Source organism: Neopelma chrysocephalum, unplaced genomic scaffold (genome assembly GCF_003984885.1).
Source record: "Neopelma chrysocephalum unplaced genomic scaffold, ASM398488v2 Primary Assembly neopelma1_22b, whole genome shotgun sequence".
In the NCBI taxonomy this organism is placed as follows: domain Eukaryota; kingdom Metazoa; phylum Chordata; class Aves; order Passeriformes; family Pipridae; genus Neopelma; species Neopelma chrysocephalum.
In genome coordinates, this window is record NW_020897690.1 from 30,407,836 (window position 1) to 30,432,380 (window position 24,545).

At 40.4% G+C, this 24,545-nt stretch overlaps 1 long non-coding RNA gene across 2 annotated transcripts in view; it reads left to right on the forward strand.

Annotated features, from left to right (window-relative positions):
- Positions 1-24,545, forward strand: part of LOC113967243 — a 113,285-nt gene that overhangs the window by 55,326 nt on the left and 33,414 nt on the right. For both annotated transcript variants that reach the window (XR_003534122.1, XR_003534124.1), the window contains one exon: positions 740-909. This is a non-coding gene — a long non-coding RNA (uncharacterized LOC113967243). The remainder of the gene's footprint in view (positions 1-739; positions 910-24,545) is intronic.

The following is a 24,545-nucleotide window of genomic DNA, read 5'->3' on the forward strand; positions in this document are numbered from 1 at the left end:
CCTATGGGCTTGCCTAGGAAGATACCCATCTTTAATACGGAGCTTTGAAGCATTATTATGGTAATGTCAGGTAACTGCTCTTCAACTTAGATTGACAGCTAGCTATTAAATAAGGGTAGGGAAGAATGTGGCATCTGAGTAGTGAATGATGCATGTGGTTATTTTAAAATGTTTTTTTATAAGCAGAGACACGGCAATTGCAGGTTTTCTTTGCCTTTTTGATTTAACAGCATTTCAGAGTCTTTTGCCAAACCACAAGTAAAAGCAACATGCAGATCAAACTGCTGTCTCAAAATATTTTCCCCACCCTGATTCAAGCACAAAGGATTTAATTTATAATCAATTGCAAAATGTGCTACTAGAAGACAGTATCTTTTTCATGTGCCCATTTGAGCCTCTGAAAAAAAGCAAAAACATATTAGTTTCTAAAGTCACTCAATTTCTGACCAGTTTTCACTAACGTTTAAATTGGCTGGTACCTGACAGCTGTAATGGATTCATCTTCAATAACAAGCTGAGCTCTGAATTGCTACTAGTTGGCACTGGCAGGGATACCAAGATGAGCTCACAGAGCTTCATGTGCTCTTTTTCACAGTCAAAAGGACATGTTCTGCCAACCCAAAAAAAATTGCCAGGAGCAAAAATAAAATTTTCCTCCATGCCATGGGTTTTGGGGCTAGCATCTTTTTCCCATGCCTGGTTAATATACTTTTTTTTTTTAATTTATTTTTTCAAGTAGCAAGGAACAGGACTGGACCATGGAAATAGTGGCCACCTGCACACAAGATATTAAAAACAAGATACTGACAGTTGTTGTGGGACAGGCATTTCCTATGCATCTCTCCTTTGGTTCCAGAACACTCCTGTGAAGAGCCAGCTACTGCTCGTGTATCACTTGCATAGCCTGGTGTAAGTGTTCTCTAAGCAGAGGAGTATAAATTCTGTTCTCATTATTTGGCTAAGAAAATGGTGAACTCCTGAACCTTTTTCTCTTACAATTTTAACAGAACTCGACCTAAATATAAAGGTTGAAAGTTGCATTAACTTTTTCTTCCCTGTAGTTGAGGTCAAGAAAGGGAAGGTAGAAATATCAGACTGACTGCTTGTTCTTGCAGCTCGTCCAGCCTGACAGGCTGGTGGGAATGCCCGTTGGTCTCCCACCCAGCTTATTGGTTCCTTGGGGCAAAATATGAAGCGGGTCTAACATGGTGTAACTTGCATTCCAACCAGCAAGCAACTGCTTACTAAAGTACTCCTGAAGTTGTTTGTTGGGTTTTCCTTGTTTGCAGCAACTTTAACAAAGCTTGCAAAGTCTCCTTTCAACTCTGTAAGTCATACCATTTCAAGTTCCACTGCAGAGCTAAATAGGTATAAAAGCAACTTAAAGGGAGTCTCCCTTGATTTTTAAAGTGAGATTTTTTAAAGCACAGGATTATAATTAAGTATCACTGCATATATTTACTGCTGAGTCTGGTTCAAGAGAATGGCTTGTGAGAGATCTCAGGCTCATTGCAGTCTAGACTTCTTTCCTCAGGTTTCTTTGATTTTTTGGCATTGCCCATGGATATGGCACATTCAAATACTTACAGATCCAAAGACAAGGAGTATGTTGAGAGGTTTTAAAAACAGAAAGAATCAGAGAATTGGCTTTAGGGGTTTTTTTCCCCTCGGGAAGAGAAGATAAATATGACCATGATTATAAAGCCATTTATGAAGAGGACAGTGATCAATCTTTGACTGCGTTCTCTGAGAAAAGGAGAGATTGACTTTGTTAGCAAGAAAGTTAATTGACATTGGTTAGGAGAAATAGTCATCTACTGAGAGATGCTTAAGCATTGCAACAGGCTACTTGCACAAGCAGTTGGCGCTCTCTGTCATGAGAGAATTTAAGGAGCAAGTTAGATAAACCTTTGCTTGGAATGGTCTTGGAGTACTTGTTCCTGTTTGCTGAAACGTTTTTAGTTTTCTTTTTGGTCTGGTATTCCTGTGGGCTTCAGCTTTAACCCTGTAAGTTCTGAAAAGGAATCGTCAACATATGCCAATAGAAAATTACCCAAATAAATACCATTAACACAACAGGGCATTTAAAAGACCTCCCATGAATCCTCATCCTTGTATGGTGAAAAGCGTATCAATGTGTACTCATAGTGCTTAGAATGCCTCTAAAGTTTATTGGAAAATAAAGCAGCGATGGTATCTAATCTGTTAACCCTAACAGAGAATCTGTTCCTCTGCCTCAGATTGCAAACATACCATGAAGTGCTGAGATTGGCATGAGCAGAGTGCATTTTTATTTGAGGGGAACATAAATCCTAAGTATCTTGTTTGTGTATAATTATTCTTGCCCTGAGGTTGCAGCATCTTGTGCACACAGCTGCATTGTGAACATTTTTCCAAGTTTATTTAGCACTGAGTGCAAGTACTTTACATGTCAGAGCTGGGAACGCTCCTGTTTCAGCTGACTCCACTCCTTTGGGGTGTTGTAGAGTACTTAAGTGACTAAGCGAGAGGCAGTTGCACAAGCCTGGAGAGACAGGGAGCTTATTTAATCACATTAGAGAAAGAGAGAGTAGGCGCCTGGGAGCAGACAGAACTAATCTGCGAGGAGAAGCGAGAGTGAGCAAGTATGTCTTACGGAAAGGATTTGGAGGTCAGTGGATTGGCAAAGTCAGTGCACCTTTGACAGAAGATTTCTATATACTTTCTCAATTCACGTATGTCCATACTTAAGAACCTATCTAGGGGCCTCAACTCTTGTCAACACACAGCAGCCAATGGTTTATGAGCTAAACAGGAGAGTTTATTCCTTGTTTGGTTTTGCTCCTCACACACCTCAATTTTTAGGAGATTAGCAAATGTATTGGTTGCAGTAGCCTGTGATTTGATTAACCAAGTACCTTGGTGGTTTCCTCTCCTCTTTAAATTTCTTTATTCTTGTTAAATGGTGCAGAGGGCAAAGCGAGCCTGGAAACAGAGATCCCAGCAGTATCATGGGGATTTTTGAGGCTCTCTAGCCTCAGTTTTACTGAGAATATAATGAACAGGTTGAGGGGCTAGGATGTTACTTTATAGAATCAACCTGTACTGTCTGTCCTTTGTGGAAACAGACACAGGATAAAGATGTAATCTGTGTGATTCTGACTAAATGTCAGAAACAGAGCACTGAAATGCCTATACATATATTGTATAATCATCTAGGCAGTCACATATTATGGCCGTTGCAGCTTCCTTTTTTTTTTTTAATATATTTCCAGGAGTAATATTTTTGTAGTAACTGATAAATTAATTTTATTCTTCATTCAGGCCTTTTATAATACATTATTAATGGAAGTACATAATATGGCAAGTCCAGGTGTACCCATAGACCAGGTCACTATTTGTATTGTATATCTACTGCAGGCAAAGATGGCCAGTGCAGAACATACAAAGGAGAAAAAATGGAGGAAATGCCAAGAGTGTGCGCATATGCTTAGCAATGCTTCTGGTTGTGGTTTTTTGCTCATCTTTGTTTTCAGTCAGATGTGGGACATAACCTATAAATTAACTCCATCTTCCAGTCTCTTTTCAGTGTAGAGCATTGAGGAAACCATTTTTTGTGTGTGTGTATAGTAGGTATTCCTTCCTGACCTGCAACCTGCAGGCAGTCCAGGAATAGTGTAATTGATTTAGACTTATTTGGGGAAAGAAATTTGATCAGCATTTGATTTTATGAGGTGATTGATTTGTTGAATGATATCAGCATGCCATGGGACCAGCCACATGAGCAAGATATGTTTTAATATGGCTTTGGAAGTAGAGGGAGCAATCAGACCTGTGTTGGAAACAATGTCATTAGAGCAGCTATGAAACTGAGTCACATGGGGAATTCAAAGAGCTGAAACTCAGAATCTGACTTGTGGCTCCTTACGAACCAGCAGCAGTTCCTTGTAAAAAAAGAAATATGGATGGCTACAATGATAACGGGAGTGTAACACACGGTTCTTTAAAAGTTCCAATGCAGTTTTCTCCAGATGACATTATTGGAAAATCCACTCCTGTTGCTTTTTTTCAGGGAGTCAGAAGGACCAAGGAGGTAACTGTATAAAGCAATTGTTATAAACATTAAAACTAGATGAATCTCCATGTCAGATTTTATTGCAGCCTTGCAATTTGGGCTAGGTTCTCTGAACTTTGCTAACCTTGGCAGATATACAGGGAAAGCCTGCAAAATCCTTGAGTTCAAAGCAGGCAAAATATATGACACCTTTTGAAAGTTTGGCTTTGAGTGTTGAGTTTATTTGAACTTATGTTAACCAAAGCCAATAAAAAATGGTTTGCATGAGCTCCCGCAAGGTGAAATTCCAGCAAGCAGAGGGAATGAGAATAGACAGCCTGTTTGCCAAACACAGTTATTTTTATTTGTGTTCAAGGAATAAAGTTGATAAGAGTTTAAGTACTTTTATATTTGAGTTAAAGTAGGAATAAGGAAGACTATAGCTTAGGGATATTATGTAAAAGGTATTATCCCCCTGTGAAGATATCCCAAGCAACCTGGACTGTATCTATTAGGTTGTAACCCAAAAGAGTCCTCTTTCTGGACAGTTTATATTTCATTATGCTAATACCTGGAAGTACTGAGGAAGACAATAAAGCATGAAGCAGAGATCAAAATATGAATAGTTAATAGCTATATTAAAAAAAATTAAAAAGAAATAGAAATGCCAAAATACAGTGCAGTTTGCAGTGGCAGAATCCATGTATGGACATCATGCTTAAATGAGGTGCTAAGGTTTTACTTGGTAAGAAATGAGCTTGAATAGCCAGGAGCCAGGGGTAGAGAGAGGTTCTATGGGTAAAGAATTAAAGGCTGGGGGAGAGAAGGATTTTTTTTAAATTATTTTTATTAAAAGCTCTGGCAAGGAATGATAGATGAGGATAACTGCTGAGGTGCAACAGAGATAGCAAAACAATTGCGGATATAACTAAGAAGGTTGATGGTTGCATGTTATCCTGGAGTAGGCAATTCACATAAAGTATTTGGGTATGACATATCAATGAACTATGTCCCATAAGAACAAATCACAAGCCTGCAGCTTCACCTGGAAATGGTGGGAGGAGTTTGAGTATTTAAGGATATGACAAAGGAGATGGGGCAGGGGTCTCTGTGTGTATTTGTAGATTTGGAAACAGTTACTGAAGGAGAGGGTGGGGAAGGAGAAGAATAGCCAGACTAGAGGTACTGGAGCATACCTGAATTGCGAAAGACAGATGTAAAGGTAAACAGTGTGATGTTACTGTAAGCCTTTAATGACATAAATAAGGAGAGATAATATGAGTTAAATAACCAACTTAATAGAACCAAAGATATTCTGGGGAAGTGTGATTGCTGAGGCAGTGTGGTATATCTGCCAATGACCTCAAGAACTGGATTTGGTAGATACAGATCTTGCTTATTAGAGGTCTGTCATTATGGGAGGCTTTGACTTCCTGGATTATACAGGGGAACAAATAGCTAAATTCAGGCATTTCTCAATGCAATAACCAACAGCGTTCCTCACCAGTCACTGAAACAGCAAGAGGTAATACTTTTTTTACATCTGACACTAAGTTGTAGAACAAAGCAGAAAATAACCTTGCTTTGAGGGATTTCAGTTTCAATTAAAATGAAGGGTAAACAAGTGCAGGTCTATAGCTGAGCTTTTCAGCTCCAGGTGGATGGCATTTGATACATTTAGGGAACTAGCTAAAGCCTGAAGAGCTCAAGAGGACTGGATTGTAAAGCAAGTCTGGCCCTTCTTTGAATCAAAGGTGCAAAAACTGTCTGAAAAGGCATATCTTGCAAAGTGAAAAACATGGAAGTTAACAGATATGACTGAATAAGGAGTAGAAAAATGAACAGGTCAGCAAAGAAAGCCACATGTGAGAGGTCAGGAAATGTATGGGTAAAATAAGAATTGGCATGAGTCAAGCAGAGTTTGACTCTGCAAAGGAAATTAAAACAAATTGGAAAAGGTCCTTCAGCCAGATAAATAAAAGGGAAAACAGAAGGTAATTGGGCATGGCCCAATAATTTATCAGATACTTTGTTTCTGTTTCAGTTAGGATGCTGATTCTTACTATTCAGGCATAGCAGGTTTCTAGTGCCTATGGAAACCTGGAAATTGAAATGGCTTCAGCCAAAGTGAGAGAAAAAACTGGCGTTAAATATTGGAGAAAGGCTGGATCATTGTCATCTTGGTATCTGGAAGGAACTGACGTGTAATTGCAGGCTTGAGAACAATATTTTCAATAGGACTTAACAGCAGAAGGAAGACACCATTCAGCTGGATTTAAGTCTGTCTTTGATGAATGGGCAAGGACAGCCCTGTTGGAGTGCATGCTATTTGTAGCAGCTGTTCTGTGCTTTTAAAAGTAAGAATAGGGCATACGGTAACAGAAAAAGGAAAGATAACACAAGAGGCTAGACCTAGCTAGATTAGGTAAACCTAATCACTTTGATAAAAGCACTGGTGTTTCCAGGCATGGAAATGCAGTCCTCCTTGCTTAGCTTCTAGTGTGGTGTACCATGTGAAACTCAGAGACACGCTGGGTAATGACAGAAAAATTGTGACAAATAGGTAAGCTAAAAGGCAGGTTTAAGTGGAAAGAGACCTTTCGGACTGAAGAGAAGTTGCTAATGAAAGCTCTTGATGATTGATTTTGGGACCAGTCTTCTGTGCTAATTTTACTGGAGACTGCTACCTAGAAAATGGAAGTGTGCTAGTGAAACTGGCTGCAACAGAGTTGGGAGGTAACAGTAGAACGACTAAGCACCTGGAGAACACATCAAGGCATGAGAAACACAGAAATAAGTGTGAGATTAGTTAAAGTAAAAATAAATGCAAGGCCCGTGCTAAAAGAATTTGTGCTGTAACTGGGGGTTCACAAGTCTGGAGTAGCTGAAGAGGAGGAAAACACTGCTACAACTGAATGTGTATGCTGTATGTATGTCAGTGAAACAGCCATCCAGGTCCTGGAGTGTGTCAAGCAGGTTGTTTTCAGTATGCACATGTATAAATGCTACTGTGCTACACAGTCTGACTCCTAGGGTGGGATACCAGCTGAGGGATTTCTTTAATGGCAGGCATTTCTGATTTGTGTTCAAATATGAATGCAGCCATTTGCATGCATTACTCACCCCGTTCCTTCTCCTTTGATGCTGATCCTGGGATTTAGAAGAGCATGGACCTGTCCAGTGTTTCTTAGTTCAAAGTTTGGTATTGACTGTCATTGGCAGGTTGTATTTTTAAGAAGCCTGCTTTGAAGTGTCAGATCTTATCCTAACTGAAATCCTCTTACCTGTTATGGGATTTGTCAGACCAATTCACTCAGGATGTCTTAGCACAAAAAGATGTACCATTGTTGACAGTGGAGAGGAGTTCATTGGGCTCCAGCTAGAGGCAGATAAAGATTAATCAGCTTTAGTGTTGTATCCATTCCTCTTCTCTGCTGTCCTCTCTTCTTCACAGGACATTTTTTTTTTCCTTTCCAGTAGTAGCTATCAAGATAATATGAAAGACTGCTAATATCTAGAGTTTATCTTTTCAGTGTTTCATCACATTTTGAAATACTAGAATAGAAACTGCCTCCACCTCTATCTCTCTCACTGCTGGGCTGCATAGTCCCTCCCCTTGGGCTAAGACAGTGCTTTATACTTGGAGGTTTACGACATCAGTTGCAAAAACAGATTCTGCCACATGTTGAAAATTAGCTTCCATTTGCACTCCTCCTCTCTTGTATGTGGATGATGTGCAGTGTAGTAAATCTGGTCAAGGCTCTGCGAAGTCTACCTCCCTGCTGGTTTTGATTTTTCCTTTAGATAAGCAATTGATTATGTTCACCACAAACATTCTGTGTTTAGACAAGAGTGGTTTCTTCAACAGGAAGATGAAAGTAATCAAGCCTGGCTTGTGGTGCTGTATAACTTGCAGCCATAAGGCCTATGATGGAAGGGGAGAATTCTGAGTTAATTTTTGATCCTCTTGTGCTTTTGAGAGAGGAGGGACATTTTCTGCTTTGGCTGAGTTAGCACCCAGAAGTGTCTGTCACTTTCTCTATGTTTTGGAGCAGGCCTGTTTGTTCCCAGTCTGATCTGCTGCCATTGCATGCAGAGTAGGAATGCAGAGGATTTCAGTTGTTTGAGAACAGGTGGGTGGGGGCCTTCAGAGTCCATGAATTCATTAAAATTCCATGTTGTGTTGCAGTGTAAATGCGTGGGCCTTAATATGCAGGTCTCCAACAGGTAAATACTCGAATCTTGGATACAAGACATAGCAAGTTTTTACCTGCCCTTTATCCAAAAAGCTCACCAAGTACTCTATACCCACCCAAAAGGCAGTGTTCACCGCTACCTGAATATAATGCAAACTGATAGACACAAGCCCAGATTAGGGGCAACAATTCACCTTTAGATGGATATCTGCCACGAGAGTGTGCGTTGTTTACACTTAAGAAAACTCGTTCTCTGTTTTGAAGAAATTAGACACTTTATGTTGCTGTTCTCTTTGAACACACCTTGCTTTGCTAACAGCATCCATTTGTGCTGTGAATTGTATAAACAGCTCTCAGTACCTCAAGCCACTTTCTCAAACTCCTAAAGTCACAAAGTATCCACTGGGCAAGTAATCCCATGGACCAGAAGCACAGAGAGTAGGGGCCAAAAACTGCCTGCAGGCGCCCTGCCTTTGTGCACTCTGGGTGAACCCTGAGAGGTAATTTGTCCCTTTTCAGGCGCAGTCTGCTTCAAATGCTGCGATCCTCTCATACCGAAGCTGGTAACTTTGCTCAGAGCAATTTCACTGTAGACCTGACTCTGCAGTCACCAAGCCCACGGCAGTGCTTCTTGCATCAGGCGTGTGACTAAAGGGAGCCATGGTGCTCTCCATCCAGCCTCATCATCCACGTGCAGTACAAAAACTTGGGACTGAATTTGCTCTTCTTGCCAGCAAGCACCTGAATGTGCAAAGGTGGCTCCTGAATCCGTGGTGGCACAAAAAAGGCACAAAAAGGTACCCTCAGGAGCTATGCCTGCTGTAGCTCTCACTAGCTCATCTGTACCTGCAGTCTTCCACAACTTGTGAGGTATCCAGAGACTTGTTCTTCAGTCAGCGTTCCTCTTTTATAGTTAGTTGCTCCTTTCAGTGGGACAAGTCAACTGGGGGTTGTGAAACCACACGGCTTTAGATCTCTTCCATTTATTTCTCTTTTTAAAAATAAAATATTAAAAGAGAGCTGTGGTCACAGAAAAAAAATAATTTCTCTACTGTAACAAGGGAATGAAAACATCTGCATGAAGAGAAAACACTGAAAGTCGAGAGCTGTGTTATTCTTTGGAGAGAATGTTGGGATTAAGGTTTAAAAAAACTTTTTTCTTTTTAAGGCATCCAGTTTCTACAGCTCTCAGTTACTTCAGGGATCAGACATTTAGAAGATATTTTCTTGATCTGACTTTTTTTGCAGGACCTGAGTATTTTGAAAGACTTCCTGCACATACATGCCAGTTATTTGATCTGATCATTGTTTTAATAAAACTATTATTTAACTAACCACGAGTTAATTTCTTTGGCCCTCTGGGAGCCAGCCACAAATAGTAGCACGTTATTGTGTAACCTGGCTAAAGCTGAGCTCCTTGTCTTCCGTGCCAACTCCCACCATTGACAAAACCACTTACAACTGTTTTGGTTTTTTTTTTTTTTTATTAATGGAGTTAGACTATTAAGAAAAAAATCTTGCAAGATCCTTTAAAGCTGTCTTCATATAACCTTTTCCTAATCACTTGCCATTTGATTTTTTTGTGTCCAAGAATGTAAATAGATGGCATGTAAGGACAGAAGGGGTTGTCTGAGATCTGTTGCATTGAACAGTTGGCAAAGAGAAACACTAACCATAACTAGAGTGTGCCTGGCCTCTACTTCAGTGAGAGGATATTAGAAAACTCATTGAAATTGATTCCTTCTGGTAACCTGCAAAATGGGCTAACTTTCAAGGAATTTTCCAAGAGGGGGGAAAAAAAGTTAATCAAAATGAAAGGGTGCTTTATTTAAACTATTCTGGAAAATTTTGGAATTTTGGTCTAGGAGCGGGTAATTTTATTTTGAATTCTCTTTGTCGTTCTGTTTCCATTAATGTGTCCATCTGTGACAGACCAGGACCTGGCACCAGTGCTGGAACAGCAGATGAGATGACAGCCACAGCCTCTCTGTTGCACCCATGCCGGCCATGCTGCCGCTGGCAGGGGCAGTCCAGCAGTCAGCAGCTGGCAGCTCTTCCATTCTTAAGTAAGAGTAGCTGCTGCTCAGCACAGACACCCAAAGTGATATGAAGTGTTTCAAAACTTCCTCCCCTCTTGGTCATAAAACTTTGAAACCAAAAAGATGCCCATGCAAATAAGCCACTGACAGAAGAGCCGTATTTGTTGGGAATGATTGTGTGAGACTATTAAGTTCCACAGTGATGTGTTAGTAAAATGCCTGACACACACAAGAGGCTTTGTTTCTAGCAAACACGTTTCCCTGCGCACGAGCATTAGCTCTGATGTTTACTGCTCACTGAGTCAGAATGACTGTAGGCTATAGCTTGATTTTGCTGGGACATCATAGCTGTTACTCCAGTGCCATGGAGACCAATACTGGCTTAGATATTTAGTGTAAATGCAGAATAAACTAATAATTTCCAAAATGATGAGACAGCTGTTGTGTAAAGTGTAGACAGCAAGTGTGTAGTGTAACACAGGAAACTGTGGCTTTATTTTAAGGAGGACAAGGTGCACAGAATCACCAAGACCTCTTGGGATGTAACAGCCTTGCACTTGACTACAAGCAATTGCCAATGGATGCACCTGGGAACAAAAAGTGCTGGGCCATGCCTACGAAAAGAGGTTTGGGGTCAGAGAAAGAGTGACACATATCCTGGGGGACAAGGATTCTGCAGAGGATTTCAGATCAGCGGGCAACTGACTTCAGAGGCCTTCCTTGGATGGTATCGTGTCCAAAAAGATTAAGGCGGTCTTTGAATCTACAAAACAGGTAGGAGCAGTAAACAGAAGCCTAATGCTTGTTTTTACCTCGATGGAATGTCTCATTGGTGCAGACCACATGGAATGTGAAGTCTTCTTCTGCAACTCACACGCAAAATAAAGTTGAAAAACAGGATGGGGTCAGGCAAGACCAAGAGAACACCCGTTGGGATGGGGAAGTGGGAAATACTCAGGAAAGATTTTTTTATATCTCTCTGTGGTTCAGGTCATCTGATGACCAAAAAATCTCAGAACAGTGCTGAACTCTTCTTCTCCAGAAATGGCCAAATCAAGACCAGGAGATCAGCTGTTTTCCAGAGATATGTTGTAGTTGAACACAGCACTTACGCTTAGTCCAGTGACAACAGAGAAAACCTTCCCAATGTTTTCTACAAAATGCCATTTGCAATAAATATTTTTGTCTCAAAAAATATGTCCACTCTACAGATGGAGCTAGTAAATTTATTTATGCTAGCTTTATCTGGATATGTCTTTTGCAAAAGTAGCCTGGAAGTATTTTCAAATAACTGCATGGTAAGGCCTTTATTTGCCTTGTAGCTGACCCAGTCAGCCACTATAGAAAGGACTTTTCTGTTTCCATTTGTCAAAGCTAAGCAGGCCTTCCTGGCTCTGTGCAGTAGATGAAGCTGTTCAAGGAAACGCAAAAAAAGAGCAATGTTACACAACTTGTCCCGATACCACTGGGCTTTAAGTAAACCATAAACATTCCCAGGAATGGCTTACGAGTAGGCAAATGAAACAAAAACAATTTAAAGGTGATAAAACTCTGTTGACATGAATACCGTTCAGGTAAACCACCCTGGACATATTTCAAACAGAATCCAGCACGTATCTAACTTTATCTCAGGTGAATGAAACTGTTCACACAGGAGGCTTTGCAAGTATAGAAGGTCTAATTCACCTGCAGACTCTCCTGCCTGACAGCTGTCCTTAACAACAAACCTAAGTTTTTCAAATCAGTTCAGGATCTCTGCCTCCATGGAGGTTGTTGTTGAGCCTCAGTTAGGAGGGAGATTTTCAGAGCCTCACAGCCTCTGCACACTATTGTCTGGGGCCAAGCTTAGGTACTGGAGGGATCTCTGCCACTGGACCTGCTCTTGGTGTCTCTGAAAGCTTTGTTTGGATTGTGGGGCAGAAGCAGGAGTTCTTTGACAGATAGTTTATATGAGAAGGAAGGAGCCAAGCTCATCATAACTCTGTTTGAGGGTCATCCAAGGGCTGTTTAGGGGACTGAAGGCTTTCCAGGTTTAGTAGCACTTTTAGGTATTACTTCATTGTTACAGAAGTCCAGAGGAACAAATTAGGGATGAAGATGCCCCTTCTGGGTCTTTCAGCTTGTAGAAGACCCATCACAGTGACAATGTCTGTAAGTTTTCCCTCCTGATAGAGTAGAGCTGCCAGTGGAGTTTCCCACTCTAAAGGAGTAATGGTATTTTGCTTTTTGTTCTAGTCTTCAAGCGAGGCTGCTTCTCTGGTGAGTTCATAGCTCCAATTCACACCAAGGAACTCCCTACACACTGGGAAGCATTGATGTATTTTAATCTTTTTTCTCTTGCAAGTAGCATGGTGCATGAGGGTAGAAGTTAGAGCCCTGTTTTCTGTTAGTGTCTGTTCTTTCCCTGGGTGAAAATCTAAAGTAGCTTTGATGTTGCTAGGGAATGAATCTACAACTCATATCCAGGTAAATGGATTTGTCTTAGGATGCTTTCCTCTGAAAAAGATGCTTGTACTGAAAGGGTGGGATAATGAATACACAGACAGTAGCCTATACACACTGCTCTCTGCACACATTGTTCTGATCTCACTATTATGAAACCCAGATAAACAACCAAGAATTCACCATCCCTTTAGGCACCATTAAAAATTAAGAACAACAAAAACATGGTCTCCTGGATATACAGAAATTCCAAGGCTAACTATTCCTCAGTGACAGCAATGACTGAAGGGTGAAGTTTAAGACTAAAAGGGCAAGGACATTTTTAGACAATGAAGAAATTCATTTGTGTAGTTCACAGAGAGCTTGTTTTCCTCTTTTTGGACCTGCTCACCTCTGCTCATCAGTTCATTATTTGTCATGTTTTGAAGGGATACAAAACCAGCCCCCAGGAAGAAATACATCTTGTGAAAGAAAGCTAGAAATTGAAGTGAATGCAAAATTTGCAAATGCACCTACCATAAAGATAAAACTCTACTGATGCACTGGACGTGTTTGGCTATGGAAGACATTCAGAAGTCTTTAGGAGCAGACAGAGAGAAATACATCCAGGAAATTACCCCACCATGGGGTACTGAAATGGCTTGTATGATTTCTCTGAAGGTCTGTTCCTCTCCAACTAATAGCAGAGTTGTCCAGTGATCTTCTCAGTACCTGAAAATCTCCACCTAAGGTAATGAGGTGGTCCTTTTTCTTTATTCTTTATATCTCCTGTCTTCATGGTAAAGCATTTTGTCCTTGCATACTATATTTCCTCATCTATACAATGGATATGTTTACATTTATTGTCCAAAGAGGTTGGACTGATGTCCAAGAATAGTCCAAACTGAACAGGGATTAGAGACCTGCTCACAGGCTGTGACTGCTGCTGACCAAAACAGGGTCAGGGAGTGAGCTCTAGGCTGCTGATCACTCACACTGCTCCACTCCTAACCTCCTCCTGGGCTTCATTTGGGCTCACACAACCCATCTGGGATCCTCTGGGACAAGTCCCTGACTACAGTCCTAACTTCATTGCCTCTGCTTATCTCTCACTGAACTCATCTTGAATTTGATTCACAAGTATGTTAATACAGTTCAGCTTTCATACAGGCTTGCTGAAGTCACTGATTTGGAGAACGTACTAGAGAACGAAATTTTCAACAGGTTTGCTTATAATGCTGGCCAATACTTACCAGGACAAATATTTTTCAACATTTTTTATCTGTGAATAGCTAGCCACAAATAATTCTGATAGTACTATATTCTGGATTTCCATAGCTGTCTCTTTAGTGTTGGTGGTATATTCAGTCCAGAAGGTTCTTGTAAGAGCTGGTGTACCCTATGCACTAAACTAAACGGAAAGACTGGAAATCATTTGGCTACAAAAAGTGTGCCTGACACAGCTTGCGGTGAAAGCAATGCAGCCAGAGCTATATAGCTGGTCACCTAAAGCCCATGGCTTTGTTCATCTGGCCTTGTTGGCTAGTAAAGTTTTGGAGGATTTATACTAAAACTCTCTTTTTCTCTCATTTTCCCCTTTGATTTGATACATTCCGATACTGACAAGAGACAATAGGACAGTAGGCAAAATATTTTTAACATGACACATTTATATGTGCTTAAACATAGTCAAACGTGTTCTTTTGTGGACAAATGTATCAAAATATGTTACGTGTATGTTGAAGGCATTTAAAATATATATGCAATCCAAGATAGTAATTATAAACAGTATATAAACAAAGAGACACACAAAGTTACTTGTTTGCCTACCTGTCTATATATGAGTGCCTGCAAATTTCCAGGTGAAGAAAAAAAATTTTAATGTCGGCATGCATGTGAAGAGAAGATATGAAGGGTGTCATGCCAAAATGCTGCAAATTTATTAATTTTTATTTTGTGCTATTTGGAAAATAGTACCTACAATGCACATATTAGATAGTCTTTATATAATATAATCCCAATATACTGGCGTAATATTGGATCTGGGTTCATAGGTAGGTTTCTTGTTCAATTCTGCTACTGTAAAGAGACATGGCTGGGTAATTCTCTATAATTCCTATCTGGATTTAAAATACTGAAGTACCTGAGTGTTCATATAGTTTGTGTGTATATGAGTGTCCTGAAGTTTTGATCATGGGTATTACATGGAAAGAAGGTGGGATCTGCAAATATGAAAAGGGTATGGGTCAGGAAGAAAGTGAGGAAGAAAGTGAGCTAACTGTCTCTCTTCTTACTTAAACCAGGCTGCTGTGAACTCAAGAGGCTATATATGCAGATCAAGGTTACCAAGGAACATAGACGTCTCTGGCTTAAGTTATTTTCCTTATTAAACTGGCAATGGAAGAAGTAAGTGATGTAAAATTCTCTAGATCATCTCAAAAGCACTTAAAGATCATCCATGCCCTAGAAAATTAAATTGGCTTTATGGTCAGACAATGCCCAGCAGTGTAATCCTGAGACACAAGAGGATTTGGATTTTAAAGTACTCAAATTAAAGGAGTGCTTGTATTCTGGGAATTTGATTTTTCCTACCACAAGTGGTGTTTGGTTCTGGGATTTCTGTTTGGACCTGCCTGCGCCTCTTACAAAACCAAAACAAGCAAGCTGTCATTTTCACAAAAGCCCAGATGTATTTTTATTTTTTGCAAAGACAGAAAAATGTCAGTAGTAAGGGATTAAAAAACACAGCTACTAAAATGTGTTGCAATTTTTTCTGTTTGTTTTCCCCCCTTTCTACGTTTGCTTGCTTTTTTGTGCCGTTCAACTTGTTTGCTTGTAAAATCTTCCTTGGAGCCACATTCGTGCAGACAGACTAAAACATTTTTTACTCTGAATGAATCCCTTGAGGTAAAATTTACTCAGATAATATCTCGGTTACTACCTAACCTGTTTGGGTTATTTTTGAACACTATAAAGCGGTAGCACCAGCAAAGACAAACTCGGTATGGTACATACCAGTAGCAGCTCACTTCAAGTAACTTAAGATCTCTGCTTTTGCAGGAGCACCTACATTTTGTGGCTCTCTGTAGATGTCAGAAATTAGAAACTGAAACGTTTGAGGTGATCCCCCCAACTCTGTATCCAACATTTTAGTTCCTTTGCACAAAAGAAAAAAAAAATTTAGATTTACCTCATCACAGACATAGCAGGTAAAGGATGCCAAGTATACATAACAGCACAGAAGACAGAGGCTACAAGATGAATGAACTGGACAAGCAGTGCTGAGTAATCACTTTATAACCAACTGTGATTAGGCACAGGGCCCAAAGCAAAAGCCAGGCTCTGGAAAGGCCTGAATTCTGATTTAGATCAAAACCTCATGGCTCTTGGTTTCTATAAAGTGTTGAAGCAAGTCCCTGGTTCTTCAATTTGGAAAAAAATTTGGATTTGGATTCCAAACCTGTAGCTTAGCTTCATCTCTAATAATGCTGATGTTCCGCAGATTTGGATTTCCAGCCATTTGTCCAGATGCCTGTTGTAAGATGGATGCTGTTCCAGCAGAGGCTGCCAACCTGGCAGTACTGCTCCTTCTGCTGTGTGTTACACGAGGGCTGAGAACAGCACCTCTGCTGACCAGCTCTGCCAGCACTCCATGTTGGGGGAAAAGTGGGAATAGAGATAAGCGAGGATTTCTTTGTCTGATAGAGAAAATATTTTTTTATATATATCCCTGCTGCTGTAAACTTAGAAGAGATCATCAATCAAAACTTATTTGCTTTGGGAGTGCAAGACAGGCCCTAAAATGGTGGGAAAGTTTTTGAAGGGCAAGCAGGTTAAAAGAAAAGCTATTGGGCATAAGAAAAGACCACGAAGAACAAGTCTGGACACGTTAGTCAGAATGAATTGAATTATCGCTATGCAACTCTTAAAAAGAAAAAAATTTCTATTAGGCTCCACAGACCTCTTCCCTTAGAGGAATTTCTGTTGTGCAGGAGATTTTGGGTTGTGTTAGGAATACTATAAAGCATAGTTTTGTCAGTGTCCTCTGTGGTGCTGAGGTCTTTACCCATCTGCTTGCAGAGGAAGAAGCCAAGGCCTGGAGAGCTCAAATGGCTTGACAATGTTCATCTGCTGAGTCCTGCTGGGGCAGGTGCAGAGAACCCTCCTAGGGCTCTGCACAGGAACCTTCCTCTTTGGGGGCAGCATGGGCACCTTTTAGAACATCAAACACGTTCTGTTGTGTAAGGATGGTGCTAGCGAAGTTCTCAAGGAGAGCTGCTGTCTTGGCTCTGTGTTTGAACAGTGCTAGCAGGGTTTAGGAGAAAACACCTTGCTCCTGCAGCAAGAGAGGTGAGTAACAACTAGGTGCATGAATAGCTGCATGCAATGACAGGAGCTGGCCTGGCCAGGTATGAAGGCATGTCAGCTGGGAAGAAGTCGAAATTTCACTTTCTGGTGAGCTTTGTGAAAATAGGGGATTGATTCTACTCTTGGTTCAAATAGTTTTTAACTTCCATTGATTTAAAGGCTGGAGAGGCAGGACAATGGACATAGGAATTTAGAGTCAGCTTCCATTTATTTTCTTTCCTTGTATAAGGACTTTATTTCAAATAGAGTTGTGGAACAGTTCACACAGTAAGAAGCTGTTCCTCCAATAAGTTACTGGTAAAGATAGGATAAGCTGTATAGTTTTGTATAGCAAAAGAAACCTCCAAGGATGAAGTTTACTAAGAGAAATTCAGAGATAATACTAGCCCAGGGCATTTTTTTAAAGCTGCTTTATCTATCAAAGCCTGTAAGCAATAACGCTTCCTGGACCAATACTGGTGCCATTTTTAAAGCCTTTGCTGTATCTCTTCCCTGTCAAATGTAAATAATTTTTTTTCTTCTTATATATAGATTCTTTTACAAAGGTTCTGCACTTGTCTTCCCTCCAGTTCCAAAGTGTAATTTTATTTTTCTTCTTAGGAGTCTAGATTGGAAGGACCAGAACCTACTTTTAGGACTGGAATGCTCTTAGGATTATTTCAGAGATTCAGAGAATTGTCAGAGTTCAAACTGATCCTACTCACTAATCCCTGTGTGAATTTAGGCAGTTAAATTCAGGTGCCCATCATAAAATAACGAGAGTCAGCGCTAGCCAACAGAATAATGACATCAGTTTTTTAGGCAAACTCAGACACTCTGAAGTTTCACAGAACATCTTGTTGAAGGCCTATAGCGTGATCCAAAGCAGAAAAGTAATTTAAAAAGAAATATATTTCAGTTGATAAACCGCTTGGTGTAAACACTAAACTATTGCAATTTGCTGAACAATTAAGCTCTAATTCTTTAAAGCAAGTAAGTGCATATGTGTTTTAGGTGTCATTGACCTTAGTAAGTGCTTACATGCCTTGCTTGTGTCTGTTATTCAATCAAGACCTTATGGCTGTTTTTTATACTGCAAATGTGAATGCCCAATTCAGCAGATACACTCACAATCTGTGCATGTTCATGCTTTGCTTACTAATCAAAATGGGCTGTTTTGTTTAAAGCTGAATTAAATTGTATCAGTTTGGTTTATGCTTTCAGAAGCAGTCAGATGTGTGCAGAGTGCATTACAGATATTGACATACTCTATATTTTCTTTCTTTTATTATTTCTATCTACTTAGATAAATTCAGGGTAAACTCCTCCTTCCTCTTGAGGATCTTGGGCAGTTCCTCAGATTACTGCTCCTTGCTTTAGCTGGGTGTGCCTTTAGTTTTTAATTAATGCTGTTAAATAAACAAAACAATCAACAAACAAATCCTGAAGGGAAATAAACCACAAGAATGATGTTGAAATACTCATAAGAGCTGAACCCCGAGTTCCAGGAGATGCAATGCTGTGGCTGTGGCTCTGCCCTTGACTTGTCCTTTGGATCTAAGTAAGAGGAGGTGTTTGTTCCCGAGCAGAGAGGAAAAAGTGGTATAAGCTTCAGTGTAGGAAGCAGCAAGAGCTACTCAGTGCTGGTTCAGGTACAGACTGTGTTTTGGGAGGAACAGAAGGGTGTCCCCCCACCTTCTCCCCTTGCCCCTCTGCTGTGTCAGCTTGGAAGGCAGCAGAGGTAGTAGGTGTCATGTTAAAAGTCATGGGGAGGTGACTCCTCAGGCTTCCATTTCTCTCCAGGTGGATCTGTGTCTCCCACCAGTCCCCCATGTCAAGAAAGAAGTTCCCAAGGCTGAACTTGTGTCTGTGCCTGGAGTGGGAATAAATCCCACTGATAATTTGAGTTCTGACTGTTATTAGGCACACTGAAACAGTGCATGAGAAGCAATGGGCCTGAGCACTGCTGGAGCTGGTGGCAAAATCCTGGAATAAAGGAGTAGGCTAAAGTTTCCAAATTAATTACATTTAATTAGTCTAACTTAAAACCTTTAACATATTGCTAGGATGGATTTTCCTTTGTTTAGCTTCTTTTGGTGTGGCTTAACAAATTTTAACCATCTAAAATTGACTCTTGGTTGGAGGGACCATAGGTGGTACAGCACATATCCTTTAGTGGAATAATGAAGTGTTTACATTATGCAGTCCTATTGTGAGATCAATCAGGCTACAAGGCTGGATATATAAACAGAATCTGCAGGTGGTCCTTGCGTCTCCTTGCCCAGAAGACATGCTTTAATCCTCAGGAAGTAGGCAGAGTAGAGGTTCCAGGAGGCAGCCAGCCCAAGCAAAATAAAAGAACAAAACCAGCCTGAACAATGCAATGCATGTCAAGCTCATAGCACAATCACTACAAATAGCAGCTGACAGGAGACTTTATGACAATTCACCCATCAGCTAAAATTGCTAAACTCAGGATCCTAGTATTAATGAGCATCTTACTCAGGCGGTACAAGCATGAAATGTGAGGCAGAAAGGGTGGGTAATGCATTTCATGTGGCCTCCAAATGCTTTGCTCCCTTTCAAGCTGTTTGTTATTGGGCAAGTTCTCTTGTGGAAAATCTTTTGCTCTGTGTCTTTGCATCTGCTCTGTTTTGCTCAGTTGTTATAGCCCCTAAGTATTTCTGCTCCTTGATGATGCAAGCAGAATGCTAATTATTGGGTTACTTGGACCACAAGGTGGGAGGCAAATGGGAGAACTGAGCATTCACACGTTAGTACCTTTGGTGTGGGGATTATGCTAATAACTCTCAGGCACATAAGCACTCAAACAAAAAGAGCGAAAGAGTGTAGCTCAAGCTGGTTTGAAAAGAGATATAAATGAATGTCCTCTGAAAAAGTTTCTAGCAATGTTCTTCCAGGGCTCTTTGCAATGGAGGAAGGTTTTGCTGGAGTAAGGGCAGAAAGATCTGACTCAGTAAAAAGAGGTAGAAGATTTTGAGACCACGGAATAATGAAAGAAGTAAATGTCAGTTCAGAGGAAAAATAATAATACCAAAAAAATTCCTAAACCCACATAGTTGAATTGGCTTAAATGTAGTTTGCTATAGGGTTGTTTTAATTAGACTTGTGAAGCAGGAAAATGCCAACTGAGATGATCTGCAGTAAGGAAAAAATAGTTTTCAAGCTGAAACATGGCACATAATGGAACTGAGTTGTCCACATGGGTGCATTCTCTTCCTCTTTTTGAAGACAGCACCTAAATCAGTTGAGTCAGAAACTAGTGAAGGGTAAAGCTCAAGATGTCTGGGACTCTCCTGTCTCTTTAGATTCTTATCTGAAGTGTATTTAAGCCTTTGGATAAGGCTTGCAACCTCATGAGATCTTGTTTTTTTCTCCCCCCCCAAGTGTTCACACATTTCCTGATTATGAAACAGCCAGTCATACCTCAGGAATGGGTGGGTGGTGGGAGATGAGGACAGCTTTATTTAGTTATTTATTTATTTTAGCACCTTTGCATTTCATCCTGTCTGAAAGCAGGAGTCAGGCATTTACAGTGTGTGACAAAGGGGAAAAATGTAAGTCTGCTCCTTTGCTGCTAAAGTACTTCAGGTAAAATTACCTGGGAAGATATGGGCAGTTCTGTTTGCAAAATGAGTCCATCTCAACTGTGTGCAGGTGACCTTTTTCACGGGCACAGAGATGTTGCCCATACACATAGCAAGATCAAACTTGCCTGATTCCTTAGGGCGGATTTTTGTTGACAAAATTAAAAATACCAAACTCTACATCAAGACATTTCCACTTTCAGCTACTCTTAGATCTCTCTGTCTAGCTCCTGTTCAGCTATGTCTTCCTCCCTGCACCAGTTTTATTGTATGCAGTCCAAGAAGTTTGATTGGAAGGTAATATCAATGCAAACTCTGTCCCCTCTTCCAGGGTAACCTTGTATTTCTTTTCCTATGCTAACCTATTATCATACTCAGCTATCACATAAAATTTGTTCTTTTCAAGCCACTTTAGAGCGGCTTTAAACCAGTGAAGTTTTCCAGTGATCTCATTAATTTCTGGTTCATACATATTTGGATTTTCTTCGAAGCCTGGGGAACATTTAGATCTGAAATTCTCTAAAACTGTGTCTTTCTTGAAAAAAACGCATTAGGAATTCCTCATTACATAGAAGTTAGAGAAATCTTGCATGGTTTAACCTGCAAACTACAGACATAATTTTGTTGTTGGTGGTGGTGAGTTGTTTGTTTGTTTGTTTGTGTGTTTGTTTGTTTGTGTGTTGGTTTGGGGTTTTTTCCTCTGAAAATTTTTGTCCTTGCTATCTATTTACTTAAAGGAGAATTTATAGCATCTGAACAACCTTACCCCAAAAACTCTCTAGGACAAATCTTGAAAATGCTTTCTGAATTATTTGTGGCCTTCTGCTCTAATCCTACAGGAGTGTGTGAAATGTCTTCTTTTTGAGCCACTTTGGGGAGACATTAAAACTACAAGTTTGTAAAGTTCATGCCCTTTCTTTGTGAAGATTTTCTTCAGATTTTATTCTGCTGATTGTGGAGACTGTATGCCACCATGCCCTATGTAAAACTGGCATGGGGATCTCTAAAAATGATCAGGCTTAAGAAATTGTCTAATCATCTCTGGAAGAGTGTCCCTATAGCTCACATTCCTCTCAAGAGAATTTGTATACAGCACCTGCACAGTTTACACTTGGCTTTTTGTTCCTAGTTGTCCCAGAGCAGCTCAGTTGTTGTTGTTCTGATACAGAAGGTCTTTGATGTGTTTGGAATGAATCCATCAATGGTGACATGAGAATATATTCTCCTGAACTAGTGATGTGAACATCAGGTACATGCACACACAAAAATGACAGCAGATTATTAACTGAGATCCTAGCTTACCATCTGCACTACCCATTTGTCACGGAGTAAGCTCTGAAGGAAGAGGAATCAGTAGATTTAGGGACTTCCTAGAATGGCAGGAGAAGTGTACAAAAAGATTTTCATACAGTAGACAGCATAAAGTTAATTTTTCAGGGACTACCCAAGTTAAGGGTCAAGGCAAAAGAAGGTTGTGTGTGACAGATGAGAAGTGCTAGGTGAGCAGGGGAATGGCATGGGCAAAGCTGGAGAAGTGACCAAGGTAACTGTTGCGACAGATGTAGAGCACAGACTGAGATAGGAGTAAAGGTAGGCTAGGTCACAGAACAGATGCAGGGCTAACCAAACACCAGCTGATGAAGGTTGGGCTTGGGACTCTGTAGGGTTACAGACAAGAGACAGAGCAAGGTGTACGGTAGCTGTGATCAGAATGTGAAACACAAAAGTTCCAGCATGAGGATCTGAATAAAAGGAATAAGGCTGTCAGAAAATTAAATTGGCCACGTGCAGCAGTACTGGCACTGGTTTGCTCTTTGCAAGAGCTCAGGAATGAGGATTTAAGCTTAGAAAACTAAAACCAGAGTCAGTGTAGTACAATGTACCACTTTACTGAACTGCTAAATTGTCTGTTGTTTAATTAGCTTCACTTGGGAACTTCAGTGACATTTGGAAAACTTTATTTTGTTTACCTGTTTTGTTTCCATTTAACCATGGAAGTCTGAAGATGCTTGGATTGTCTTAGATTAACTCATCTGAAAACAGGGACATCAGTCATCCCTTCCTCTTCTTCATGCCCCCCACTTTCATCTGAATTAAGACACGGAGCATTATTTCACACTATCTTCCACAGCAAACAACCAAAAAACTGTGCTAGTGTGAAGAGGCTATATTTGTTTTAGCAACATTTTAGTGCTTATGTATTTCTGTCATTTACTAAAGATTGAGATAGATCATGAGGAAGAAGTCAGGGACTACTTAACCCAAAACATGACATGCAGCCCCCTGGGTTTGCAAAGTCTCCAAACCGCAGATTTCCAAAATCCAGAAAGATAGCAAGAAGAGTATTATGTTGCTGTATGTTTATCTAATAATTGCCACTGGCTATGAGATGCAGCACTCTGATATCATGCTATCAGATAGAAGTTTGCAGCTGAATGTCATACAGCTTTTGTTTCCGTCTCTGTACAACTAATCCAAATGCACCTGACCAAGGAAGCACATTAAGTAGCATCACATGTTTTTTAGAACAGTGCACTGGGGAAATCATCAAATTCTTCCCAACTCCTATGTATGATGAAGAAGAACATTAGAGCAGTAGCAGATGTGGGTAATTTCAATCTTAGCAGTTAGCCCCTTTCTCTTCCCAAGCAACAAAATGCTTCTCTAAGGCAAGATCATTCAAGGCTTACAGTTGCCATGTAGCTGCCCAAGCAGAGGAGGAAAAGAAACCAGTGTTCCCTGGAGGGATGATCCATGTGAGGAAGTGTGTACCTAATGTAGCAGCTGGTTTGACCGCCTGGAAGCACCACCATGCAATGGAAGGTCCCCTTTCTAGTTTTTCACGGAGAAACCTGTGTGGTGCTAAAGCACTCCCTGCGACATATCAATGGAGGCTGATTAGCTATTGGTTATAAGTCAGTCTTACATGCATTAACAATTCTTGAGGAAAAATGGTAAGAATCTGCCACCACATGCTACAAGTGTGGAAACAGAAACACGTGGAACTGAAATGGCTAACATGAGAGCGCAAAGCATATGAATGATTGGACTCAGTTTCTTCTCTAGAGCTGTTGGCAAAACCCAAATAAGTGGAGAACTTTCAGTATGCAGAGAGCTGGAAACACCTATTGCTATTTGACCCATAGTCAGTTTACTATTTTCTGCTTCTCGGTCAGACTGTTTATTTGTTTCTGCTGCTTTTCAGGATGACGAATTGTCTAAGAATGTGCTGGTGTTTAGCAGGAAGGAGGGTTGTCTTATAGCATGCCCAGCTACCTGAGGAGAAGTACTGAAAAGTGAACTGCTCACTGAGCTTAAACCTTACCCACGGCCTGTTGAGCAAAAAGAATTCAAACACTAAGTAGCATCTGACCCTGCATCTGTAGGTGTCGCCTGTTGTATGACTGCATTGAAAGGGATCACCATGAAATTAAAGATAATTTGGTAACAGAACTAGGTTAAGGAGTTATCCTATCTGGATCCATAATTTTTAGAGTCTGATAATTTTAAATCTTGTAGTAACTTTGTTACCTAAATGATGATGACTACTTGGGCAATGAGGTTTATGGCCCTCAAGAAATTAACATAAAGAAAAATTATTACCATATTGTTAATAGAGAGGTGAGTCAGGCTCTGTGAGTACAGTAAGATCTCTTTATATGTAAGTAGATATTATGAATTGGGATACAGAATCTAAATCACTCAACAAAACTCTCTTGCTGAAGAACCAGGAAGAGAATGTATAAACAAAGATGATTAGGTACAACCACTTAGACTAACGACTTCTGAATTCTCTGCTTGCCAGTCAGACTGTATTAACTCCTTTTTTGCTCTGAGTAGGTTTAGAGGAAGATGCTGTGAGGAATAGAGGTCTGTGATCAGTACAGTAGATGTCACTTAG